At 42.2% G+C, this 12,464-nt stretch overlaps 1 long non-coding RNA gene across 2 annotated transcripts; it reads left to right on the plus strand.

The window, feature by feature from the left end:
• The first annotated feature begins 134 nt into the window (after positions 1 to 134).
• On the plus strand, positions 135 to 6,356 carry LOC121190912. Of its 2 annotated transcripts, none has more exons than XR_005895039.1 (3): positions 135 to 174; positions 5,713 to 5,835; positions 6,307 to 6,356. It is a non-coding gene; the product is annotated as an uncharacterized LOC121190912 (long non-coding RNA). The 2 variants fall into 2 exon arrangements; XR_005895038.1 differs by having other exon boundaries at positions 6,310 to 6,350.
• Positions 6,357 to 12,464: the final 6,108 nt, after the last annotated feature.

Consider the following 12,464-nt stretch of genomic DNA (forward strand, 5'->3'; position numbering starts at 1 on the left):
TGTTACTGGTTTCCTTCTCAGACTGACTGAAGTCCAGAGGATGAGTGTTTGTGTGGAGGAAGAGGAGGACAGAGCAGAGTGTCCAGGATCCAGCTGTCTGTCTGTGAAGAGTGACTGGTCCAAAAACATAAATCCTCCACATTTCAGTAATGAACCTGGACCCTCAGACACAAAGTAAGAGAACTGCTACAAACCTGTGAACCTCCAAACTGTGGGCTATAGCAGTGTTTAGTGTATTGTCATCACTGCCTGTAGCTGTTGTGTGACACTGCTGTCACAAACAGAACGTCTAATCCAAAACTCAAAAGTCCTTACTTGTGGCAGAACAAACTAACAGAGGAAAGTGGAAACAGGAGGCAAATCCAGGACAGTGCACAGGCAGAGAAACAGATAAGACAACTAACAAAAGACTCCAGGACAAGAACAGAGACACCAGGAGATGAACCACAGGTGCAAACATGAGCTGAGACACACTAACTGACAAAGGAACAGGTGGAGCAATGAGACTTTAATACACAGGAAGTCACAACAGGTGACACCAATCCGGACAGCAGACAATCATCACAGAGAGAAAGCAGACAGATGAACAGATACACAAGGACCAGGGTTTCAAAATAAAACAGGAAAAGCCAAAACCAAAACTCAAGAGACCAGAACCGAAGGGACATGATGTCAAAAACAAAAGAGGAAAGAACTACGAACATTTAAGAAATTATACAAAAGAGAAAAGAAGCAAGAGTCTAAGGGTTTAACCAAAAGTCCAAAAGAGTTCAAGAACAGCTGTCAAGGCTTCCAAAACAGTCCCCTTAGGGACTGATCATCCCTAAGGGGACTGATCATCACAGAAAGTAAGTTTTTCCTGGTTCTGTTGGCACATCATCTAGCACCAAATGTGGATTGATCCGCTGATCAAAATAGTCCCCAAGAAATGTGATATTTCCTCCTGTTTGTCTGATAAAAACTACAGACAACAGGTGTCTTAGCAAATTACTAAATCTTTTTAAAAACGAGTATTTATAAAGATTTTCATCTTCAGTATAAACATTTAATGATTAACTGACACAACAGTGTTGTTTATAGATGCTAGTGTGTTGCCTCCATCCTTCAGTATAGTATGCGGTGCTACATTCAATTCAATTCAATTTTATTTATATAGCTCCTTCCACAATCAAACTTGTCTCAAAGTGCTTTACAGAGACCCAGAGTCTGACCCCAGAGCAAGCACTTAAGGTGACAGTGGCAAGAAAAAACTCCCTTTTAACAGGAAGAAACATTGAGCAGAACCTGGCTCAGATGGGGGACCCTCCTGCTGAAGGCTGAGCTGGGTGAAAGGAGGAAAAGGAGGAAGATAGGACAGCTAGGAATGGAGGAGAGGGGGAGAAGGACATGCTGCATATAAATCATGATACAAACAGGGTTGGCAGTGAACAAGGTTAGAGGGCCAGCATTCAGATTACAGAACAGTTAGTGGATACTGTGTGCTCAGCAGATTACAGTTATGATAGGAAACAGAGCACAGAAGCAAAAAGCTGTCATGATTGGTAATTATTTACACTACAGTCTGCATAGAATATTAATCCAAAATGTATCTGTAGCAGAGTGGAACATTAAACATAGTAATGTGTTAGAAATGGATCATTGCAGATGATAAACAGCAGCAGGTGGGTGGAGCCAGGACCACAGACAGAGAACATGCAGCTCCGGAGCCAGAGATACCTGCAGAAAGGTACAGAGAAAGAGAGACCAGAGAGAAACAAGCACAGGACTACGGGACAGAGAGGACACAGAGTTAATGACATGGAATAAAGGCTAATAAATGTGAGAGTGGGTCTGAGGAGAGTAAGGGAGAAGAGGTGTGCAGAGGATCATGGGAAGTCCCCCAGCAGCCTAGATGGTGATGTTGCTGCAGGACATCAGCTGAGAGTTCCCAGAATGACTTTGTCCTCAGACAATTTATCAGTGATTGATGTGATATGAATAAAAATGTGTTTGTGTTTTCAGAGATCAGGACCACAGACTGAGAGCAGAGTGTCCAGGATCCAGCTGTCTGTCTATGAAGAGTGACTGGTCCAAAGAGATAAATCCTCCGCACTTCAGTAATGAACCTGGACCCTCAGACACAAAGTAAGAGAACTGCTACAAACCTGTGAACCTCCAAACTTTGGGATATAACAGTGTTTAGTGTGTTGAGTTCCTGCAGTTGTCGTCTCTGCCTGTAACAGCTGCCGTAGTGTCGACTGAAAATCAGTTCTTCCTGGTTCTTCTGGCTCATCAGTGTATTAATACTGACTGCTGAGGCTGCTTGTTTCTTTTGAAATGATCTGACTAAGAACATTTTTACTTTTACCGATTTTCCATATTTTTCTTATTACCAATGAATCCCATGTGCAGAGTCAAACCCACATAGAATGTGTATCACAGCTAGGGATGCACCGATCCACATTTTTTTCACTTCCGATCCGATCCCGATATCTGCCGATACCGATACTATTCCGATACCAGAGCTCTATTTGCTTTAATGTTATTATTATCATTATTGTTGATTTTATATGATGCTGTAATAAATCTTCTCTACAGGCACGTATGATATGTATGAATGTATGCATGTATGTCCCAAAAAGGCAACTTGAGGTAAGTATAAGGTCAGAAAAGAAACAGTCAATATTTATTAAATTCAAAAAACATACCCATAAAGGGTAACCTTCTCTTGCACAACCCCTCTCCAAATAAAACTGAAATAAAAAGGGCTGCTTGATCTGATCAACATAAATCAAGTACATTCTTGCTCATGTAGCTGCAACAAATCAAGGTTTTCAAAAATGTCAAATATTTAAAATAAAAGAAAAGTGATATAAGTATGTAAACATCTTACACACAAACTATCAATAAAACAGTATCTGCTAAAACTGCATCTGAAAGGCACAGATCAAGTACAGTAGGAGGTTTGGCATTGAGGGTGACCTGGATTAAGCTTAACGAGTCTGTGTAACTATTCTTCAAAAAAAAAAAAAACAATAAAAAGTAAATGACTCCTCAAAAAGTAAACACTGAGGGAGTGATCTAGTGTTCAACAAATCTCACTTAAACATTGGCAGGTTCTTTTTGAGGAATATGAGCATTTCTGCTCTCTCTGCTGTCAGACGATTCCTCTTTTCATCCACGATATTGGATGCCGTGCTAAACAGTCTTTTGCTTTCCACACTGGTTGAAGGGGCACTCAGGAACCTTGCTGTAACAGCACCAAGGAGAGGAAAGCGAGCGTGGTAGTTTGCCCAGTACTGGAAAGGGCTGTCTTTCTCATCTATCATTGACTCTTTCAAATACATTTGCATTTGGATAACCACTGTCTGGGTACCTCCTGCAGGTTCATCATGCTCCTCCAGAATTGTTGTTCAGACTGCTGAAGCTGCTCTTTTTTGTGCTTGGAGGACAACCAGTGCTTGGACCAGCTTCCATGCAAGCAACCTTTTCTGCTGGCTCTGCCTTTGTTGCCCCTGCTTCATCAGCTGATGCCCTGAGCAGTGCTTGCTCCATCTTCTCAAGCTCTTGTGTTAGGAGAGCCTTCACCCTCCTCGCAGTTTCTCCACTAGTAAAGAATCTGACACAAAAATGAAATAGGCTGAGTACAACTTATTTATTGCTGCTGCTGCAGGACAGCACGCATGCACACACACACACACACACACACACACACACACACACACACACACACACACACACACACACAGAGACCTCCACCTCCCCTCTTATCCAATTCATTGTAGGCTACATTAACAAATATCCACTTTAAAACTAGGAATCAATCAACATGTAGTTTTGGTTTATCAGGATTTAATTTTCAGCTTAAAACTTAGCCATCATTAATAAATAGGGCATTAATAAAAACATGTCTCACCTGCCCTTGTATCAAGAGTCAAATAAAGTGACAGCAGCGTGGAAGGGTTCACTTTCAATGCTGCTGAATCACCTGCTGACAACTTGGAGGAGTGTGCTTTTCATTGTTTCGATGCTGCTATCAGTACTGTCCTCCTCGGCGAGCAGGCATTTTAAAACGGTGACTGCTGGAATTACGTCGGCTGCAGAGGAGGTAGCTATGCTGATTTTCCTGGTTAACTCCTTGAAGGGGTTCCAGCACTGTCACTGCTTTTTCCAGCAAACTCCACTCGTTCGCTGACAGAGTTGGGGTGGTTGTGGTTCCTGCACCCTGCATTTCATGCTGAAGGGCTTCCAAGTGAGACTGTGCGAGTTGTAAATGCTTGAAGTGTGCTACGATCTTCCTGCTGTTTGCTAATGCATCACTAACGCTGCGTTGTGACATTAACCTCTCGTGCACAACGAGCTGCAGCATGTGAGCAAAATAGCAAAACTACTTTTTCCAGAGGAATCTCCCAGCGATTTAACATCTCTGTAATGGATGCTGCAACTGTAGCTCGGTTGTGAGAGCCCCTGCAACTGAAGCACCGCACTACAGAGGCTATGTGTATCTGAGTCAACCCAGTGCACAGTGAGGCTTATCAGTGACATTGGGCAGACATCTGAAGTCCAAATATCTATAGTAAAGCTCAGGGCTGGAACTCCTTTTAACTTCTCAGCTAACTTGGTTGACACTCGGTTGTATAGTTCAGGTACTGCTGTCTCTGATAAATATCTCCTGGATGGTAAACTATATCTTGGCTGCAAGTATTCAATCAGACTGCGAAATCCTTCGTTTTCTACAACTGATAACGGTTGGTCTTCAAGTACGATGAAGTTAAGCAACATCTCGCTAATCCCTTTAGCTTTGGCGGAAGTTTACCTTGTTTAATGAATGGCTCCAGAAGTGATTCCTACATTCCTCTTTCTGCCCCCTGGCCAAAAAAAATACTCATGCTCTTGAATATGGTATTTCTTCAAATGTTTAATTAGGTTGGATGTGTTGTAGGTAGATTGTGCACACATTGCACGTTGCTGTCTTGCTTTGGGGTGTCTCTAATGAAAAATACTTCCACACAGCGGACATGTTGTGCTGGAAAGTTGGTTAACCACGTTTCTGCTCAATACTCGCCTGCTAGCTGGCTGAAAACTGTGGAATGGATTTCCTGAACGGCGGCATGTCTCATTACTCTGTCTCATTGAGACACGCCTCCCTTCAGGAAATCCATTCCACATTTTGCAGCCAGTTAGCAGAGCAGCTGGCAGGAAATCACTTGTGGAGTCATTTCGGCAGACAACATTAAAACACGGTTCATGGATCGGAAAATCTCTGCAGGTCGGCTCTGTGAATTTTGTTGGTATCTGAACCTAATTACCACTACTGGATCGGATTGGCCCCATCCCTAATCACAGCCTGATAGATCTGATTCCTCTGAGCCAGAAAATATGAAAACACATCAGTGAACCACACTGTTACACTGGGTGACATTATCCTTCATGTTCATAAACACAAACACACACCTACACACACACAGCACCAAAGGTAGATAAATCCACAGATCAAAATAGTCCCACTCCAGTTGGTCATCAACACGTGGAAACTGCACATATTTTATGATTAACTGACACAACAGTGTTGTTTATGGATGCTGGTGTTGCCTCCATCCTTCAGTATAGTGTTCAGTGCTACATGGTGACGTTGCTGCAGGGCGTCAGCTGAGAGTTCCCAGAATGACTTTGTCCTCAGACAATTTATCAGTGATTGATGTGATATGAATAAAAATATGTTTGTGTTTTCAGAGGTCAGGACCACAGACTGAGAGCAGAGTCCCCAGGATCCAGCTGTCCGTCTATGAAGAGAGCAAGGTTCAAAGAGTTTAGTCCTCCAGACTTCAGTAATGAACCTGGACCCTCAGACACAAAGTAAGAGAGTGTTTCTAGTGTAAACTGACCTGAGGATAATTCAGGGAGACACCAGGGGCCAGATCCATAAAACTTTGTCCACATAAAGACAGCAATATGCACACACACAGCAGATTTATAAAGCAGAGCTTTCTCATGTTACTGTTTTATCAGTCTCAGTCATTGTGAGAGCCTGATTGCTTCTTCCAGAGTCTGTAGACCTGTCAATGAAAAGAAGGACAAAGAAGAAACACAGTGTCTCCATGTTGGAGGTTCCACTTTAATAATTTACACGTCTGAGCCTTTAACAGCTTCTAGACATTGTGAACTAAATCTGGATATTTGTTGACAACAATCAACAAAACATTCAGTCTCAGCACAGGTCGTGCTGCTAAAATCATTTGTTGTCAGGTTTCTGGGATTTAATGACTGTTGGAAAGGAGCAGATTCTCAGATCCTCTTTCTTTAGTCTTACATTATTTCTTCTGTCAGCAGATTTTCAGCAGATAGTGGTCTGCAGGAGGTTTTAGATGAACATAAGATCAGTCTGAGGAGGAGATGTGAACGTGTGACTGAAGGAACTGATGGAACAGGAAGTGAAACCCTCCTCAACAGGATCTACACTGAGCTCTACATCACAGAGGGACAGAGTGAAGAGGTTAATACCCAACATGAGGTGAGGCAGCTGGAGACAGCTTCCAAGATGGAGACCCTCCATGACACTCCAATCAAGTGCCACGACATCTTTAAAGCCTTACCTGACCAACAGAGATGCATCAGAGTCGTTCTGACTAACGGCGTTGCTGGCGTTGGAAAAACCTTCTCAGTGCAGAAGTTCACTCTGGACTGGGCAGAGGGCTCTGAAAACCAAGACGTCAGTCTGCTGGTTCTGCTTTCGTTCAGGGAGCTGAACCTGATCAAAGATGAGCAGAATAGTCTTCTCACACTGCTCCACATTTTCCATCCAACATTAAAGAAGGTCACAGCAGAGAAGCTCGCTGTCTGTAAAATGCTGTTCATCTTTGATGGTCTGGATGAAAGCAGACTTTCACTGGATTTCAGCAACAGTGAGGTCTTGTCTGATGTCTCACAGAAGTCATCTGTCAACGTGCTGCTGACAAACCTCATCCAGGGGAATCTGCTTCCCTTGGCTCTGGTCTGGATAACTTCCCGACCTGCGACAGCCAATCAGATCCCTCCTGCATGTGTTGACAGGGTAACAGAAGTACGAGGCTTCACTGACGCCCAGAAGGAGGAGTACTTCAGGAGGAGATCCAGTGATGAAAAGCTGTCCAGAAGAATCATCTCACACATCAAGACATCAAGGAGCCTCCACATCATGTGTCAGATCCCAGTCTTCTGTTGGATCTCTGCTACAGTTCTGGAGCACATGTTGACCACAGAGCAGAGAGGAGAGCTGCCCAAGACCCTGACTGACCTGTACTCACACTTCCTGCTGGATCAGACAAAGAGGAAGAAGCACAAGTATGATGAGGAACATGAGACGAGTCCACAGGAGCTGACGAAGGCTGACAGGGAAGTTCTTCTGAAGCTGGGGAGGCTGGCGTTTGAACATCTGGAGAAAGGAAACATCATGTTCTACCAAGAAGACCTGGAGCAGTGTGGTCTTGATGTCACAGAGGCCTTGGTTTACTCAGGAGTTTGTACAGAGATCTTTAAAAGAGAGAGTGTGATCCTCCAGAAAACAGTCTACTGCTTTGTTCATTTGAGCATTCAGGAGTTTCTGGCTGCAGTCTACATGTTCCACTGTTACACAGAGAGGAAGACAAGAGAGCTGAGGACTTTCCTGGGACAAGATGACAAACACTGGGACTCAGACCCTTTCATCAGGAACACTTATGAGTATTTTGGAAATAACAATAGCAGCTACCCATCACTCGATGTTCTCCTGAGTGATGCCATGGAGAAATCCCTCCAAAATAAAAATGGCCACCTGGACTTGTTTGTTCGCTTCCTTCATGGCCTGTCTCTGGAGTCCAACCAGAGACTCTTAGGAGGCCTTCTGGGTCAGACAGAGAACAGACCAGAAATCATCCAGAGAGCCATCTACAACCTGAAGAAGATGAACAGAGATGATATCTCTCCTGACAGAAGCATCAACATCTTCCTCTGTCTGATGGAGATGAACGACCGCTCAGTACATCAGGAGATCCAAGAGTTCCTGATGTCAGGGAACAGATCAGAGAAGAGACTCTCTGAGATCCACTGTTCAGCTCTGGCCTACGTTCTGCAGATGTCAGAGGAGGTTCTGGATGAGTTGGACGTGAACAAATACAACACATCAGTGGAGGGACGACAGAGACTGATCCCAGCTGTGGGGAACTGCAGAAAGGCTGTGTAAGTCCAGACATGATCTTTAACATTATCAGTCAGTGTAGATTAGTAGTTTAGTTTTTTCAAATATACACAGTATGAAATTATTCTCATTATTATTAGATTTATAATCTTTAGGTCAACTGTGTGTTTTTCTGGAGATGTTTTAAATGTTGTGTTTGTTTTTTCAGTTGGTTGTGATTATTGGTGTTAAGTTTTTTTTGTTTATTTATTAGTAACTGTTACATTCTACATTCATTTGTTAATCTATTCATATTATTTTGATTCTTTTTGTTTTCATGTAAACCTGATAAATTAAATTCACATTTCAGATGATTAAACTCTACTTGAAACATACACAACTCACAATAAGTTAGGGATATTGTGAGAGACTCAGTGGATGTCATACATACGGTGTTTGTTTCACTTCAGAGATTTTTGGGATAGGGAGGCAATTGTATTGGGGTGATAGACACACCTCATTTTGTGTTTCCACGTAATGGTCTCACTGTGTACAGTGGAGCCCCACGAGTGACAGACTGCAACGATGATCAGTACCTAAGGACCTATGCAAATGCCACACAGCTGCAGGCCCGTTTACAAGATGTGAGGGGTAATGCTCCACCACATCGTGCCAGAATTGTCACAGCTCAACTTCAGGAAGTTAGAGTACCTCATATGGTATGGCCAGCAATGTCCCCTGAACTGAACATCATAGAGCACGTCTGGGACCAGCTGAAGCAGAGACTGGATGATCGTACCCCACCCCCACGTGACCTGGCAGAACTGCATGTAGCACTTGTGGAAGAGTGGAACGCGTTGCCTCAGAACGACATCATGAGGCTAGTGAGGAGCATGAGACATCGCTGTCAAGCTGTCATTGTGGCAAATGGTGGAAACACTCGCTACTGACATTGTCAATTTTTGTTATTTGGGGCTATCCTCGTTATTGTCTAAATTTTTGGGGTAATAAATATTAAACTAATGAAAATGGTAATTCTTCTCATTCATTATTAGTAATATCAAAGGGAACTTTTACTTATTTCATTAAAATTCACCCCAAATAGGAAAAGCTCTCATGTAAATAACAATATCCCTAACTTACTGTGAGTAGTGTTATTATGAATATTATCTTCCATTTCTGCCAGTAGATCCCTCTAAATCCTCCACACTGCTCCTTTAAAGTCTTTCCATATTTTGTGTTAAATAAGTCAGAACCAGGTGTTTTCTCTCCTGTTGTAGAGGAGAGTAGAATCAGGAAACACACACCTTCAGCCAAGAACAGAGGTCTGAATATATCAGAGCAGAATGGGAGAATTCAGTATTCTTCTACACTTTTGTCTGAGTCAGACTGCTGAAGCTTCATTCAGCTACAGCTGAACTCATGAAGTCATTTCTTACAGTGTAGTTGTGTTAGGAGGAGACCACTTCACAGTCAGTATGGTCCACAGGAAGGACAACTGCCACCAAAGACTCTTTAAATCAACGTGTGACATCTGACTGTTGGTTGAAGGCAAGAAATGTGAATTTGTCCTTTAATGTTGTTTAGTTACACAAAGTTCAGGAAGAAGAAGGTCATGTAAAACCTTCAATGATGAAGAGGATTTGAGTCCAACATGTCTGATTTGATCTTTATCTTCTAATTCCAGACTTGACTGAGGTCAGCAGCATGTTATGAATCTGTGTTGACATGAATAGTTGTATGAATGTTGTGGTGACATTTGGATGATGTGTGTAGAAGGCTGACATTATGATGATCCACAATAAGAGAAGGACAAAGTCCCTCTACTCATGTTAGTGGAAGCTCATTGATTAGGACATATCTGATTGGATTAGAAATGATTTTTATCCACGATTTATTCTTTATTCAGATTGAGTTCCTGCAGTTTGTCAGAGATCAGCTGTGCTTCTCTGGCCTCAGCTCTGAAGTCCAACCCCTCCCATCTGAGACAGCTGGACCTGAGTGGCAACAAGCTGCAGGATTCAGGAGTGAAGCTGCTGTGTGGTTTTCTGGAGAGTCCACACTGTAGACTGGAGACTCTGAGGTCAGTTCATTGTCTGTTACTGTTGTACATCTTATATCTTTAATCCACAAATGAACCTGGTTTATCTTCATCCAGAACTTGAATCCATTCATCTTGAATGAATGAATGAAATTTCTAATAGTTGTTGTTCCATATTGTGACTTTTTCTTATCTCAGACTAAGAATTATTCCTTCAGTTTCATTTCATTTCAGTCAGTTGTCATGAATAATGTCTGTTGACTTCAATGAAACCTTCAGAACGCACGTGTTTGTCGCTGTAAGTTGTATGAAGTTGTATGAATGTTGTGGTGACATTTGGATGATGTTTGTAGAAGGCTGACATTATGATGATCCACAATAAGAGAAGGACAAAGTCCCTCTACTCATGTTAGTGAAAGCTCATTGATTAGGACATATCTGATTGGATTAGAAATTATTTTTATTCACATGATTTATTCTTTATTCAGATTGAGGTCCTGTAGTTTGTCAGAGATCAGCTGTGCTTCTCTGGCCTCAGCTCTGAAGTCCAACTCCTCCCATCTGAGACACCTGGACCTGTGGGACAACGAGCTGCAGGATTCAAGAGTGAAGCTGCTGTGTGGTTTTCTTGAGAGTCCACACTGTAGACTGGAGACTCTGAGGTCAGTTCACTGTTACTGTTACTGTTGTAGATCTTAGATCTTTAATCCACAACTGAACCTGGTTTATCTTCACCCAGAACGTTAATCTATTCATCTTCAATGAATGAATGAATGAGTTTTGAAATAGTTGTTGTTCCATATTGTGACTTTTTCTTCTCTCAGACTAAGAATTATTCCTTCAGTTTCACTTCATTTCAGTCAGTTGTCATGAATAATGTCTGTTGACTTCAATGAAACCTTCAGAACTCACTCGTATTTGTCACAGTCAGCAGACTAATGTTTTCTAAATCAAGTGTAGAAAATGTCCAGTGTGAGTTGTTCAAAGTCCATTTTTATCACAACAATATACAGAAGATCCTCACAACTAATATTTGTACAAATCAATTGAAGAACACTTGCTGAAGAAAAAACTCTTTTTTCGGTTGAAGGTCATTTCAATGAACTGTCAGGACTAATGTCAGTTCTTCAGTGTGTGTGTGTGTGTGTGTGTGTGTGTGTGTGTGTGTGTGTGTGTAAATTGTGGTCTTTTCTCATTGAGTTGAATTGACTTGTTAAATGTGTTAAGGAGCAAAGACTTAAAGGACCACACTGTTGGTTTGACATGTTTCTGTCCATTAACGCCAAATCTTGTTGTATTGTAAAGTGTCGCTGGGAAAGACACAACAAATAAAATACATTATTATCATTTTTAGTAGTAGTAATAGTAGTAGTGTTAAATTTTATCTATGTGACTTTGTTGCTGAGCATTTTCCAAAGTTTTCCATTAAATCCATCTGTAATTTGGGATAAAATAGTTGTTGTTCAGTTGAATATGTGTTGTGGTAGTTGTGGATTCCCTGAGCTGATCTGCAGGATAGAGACCAAGACCAAGCAAGACATTTTTCCTGGATCAGGACTGAACATTTCAAGTTTGATCCATTTCAGTAGTTAATCAGTCAGTTTTTAGTTCAGACTTGTACAAGTCAAGTACAGACTTGACTGAGGTCAGCAGCATGTTATGAATCTATGTTGTTTGGAGTTATTCTAGCTTATTAATGAACATTAACTTTTCTGTGTTCTGTGGTCAATCTCTGAATACTTGCACACGTATATCACTTTAGTTAAACATCTTTTGTGCACGGGTCCCTGGGGATTCAACACTACACTCAAATCTAATCGCTCTATCTCTGGTCTGCTAGCTTAGCAGTTAACAATGGCTTCTGTCTCTCCCGCTGCCTTTCCTCTTTCCTGCTCAGTGTGTGAGATGTTTAGTTACTCCTCTGCCTCCTTTAGCGATAATGGTATGTGTAATAAATGTAGCATTTTTATAGCATTGGAGGTGAGGCTGAGGGAAGTAGAGGCTCGGCTTCGCACCATAGAAAACCACCTCATAGCTGTGCTAGCTAGTCAGTCCCCTGTAGCTGGTGTGGACCAGCCTAGAGTAGCTTCAGCTAGCTGTCCTACTGTAGCTCCTGTTTGCCATTTCCCGACAGCTCCTGAGCAGCAGGGAAGCCAGGGCGGCTGGGTGGCAGTCCGAAGGAAACATAGCCTGAAACAATGGCCCGTGGTTCATCACCAACTGCTTCATATTTCAAACAGATTTTCCCCAATCAGCGACACACCCGCTGAGGAAAAAAATGGTTATTGGCAGCTTTTTTTTTTCTTCTTTTTT

The sequence above is a fragment of the Toxotes jaculatrix genome, chromosome 12 (assembly GCF_017976425.1).
Source record: "Toxotes jaculatrix isolate fToxJac2 chromosome 12, fToxJac2.pri, whole genome shotgun sequence".
In the NCBI taxonomy this organism is placed as follows: domain Eukaryota; kingdom Metazoa; phylum Chordata; class Actinopteri; family Toxotidae; genus Toxotes; species Toxotes jaculatrix.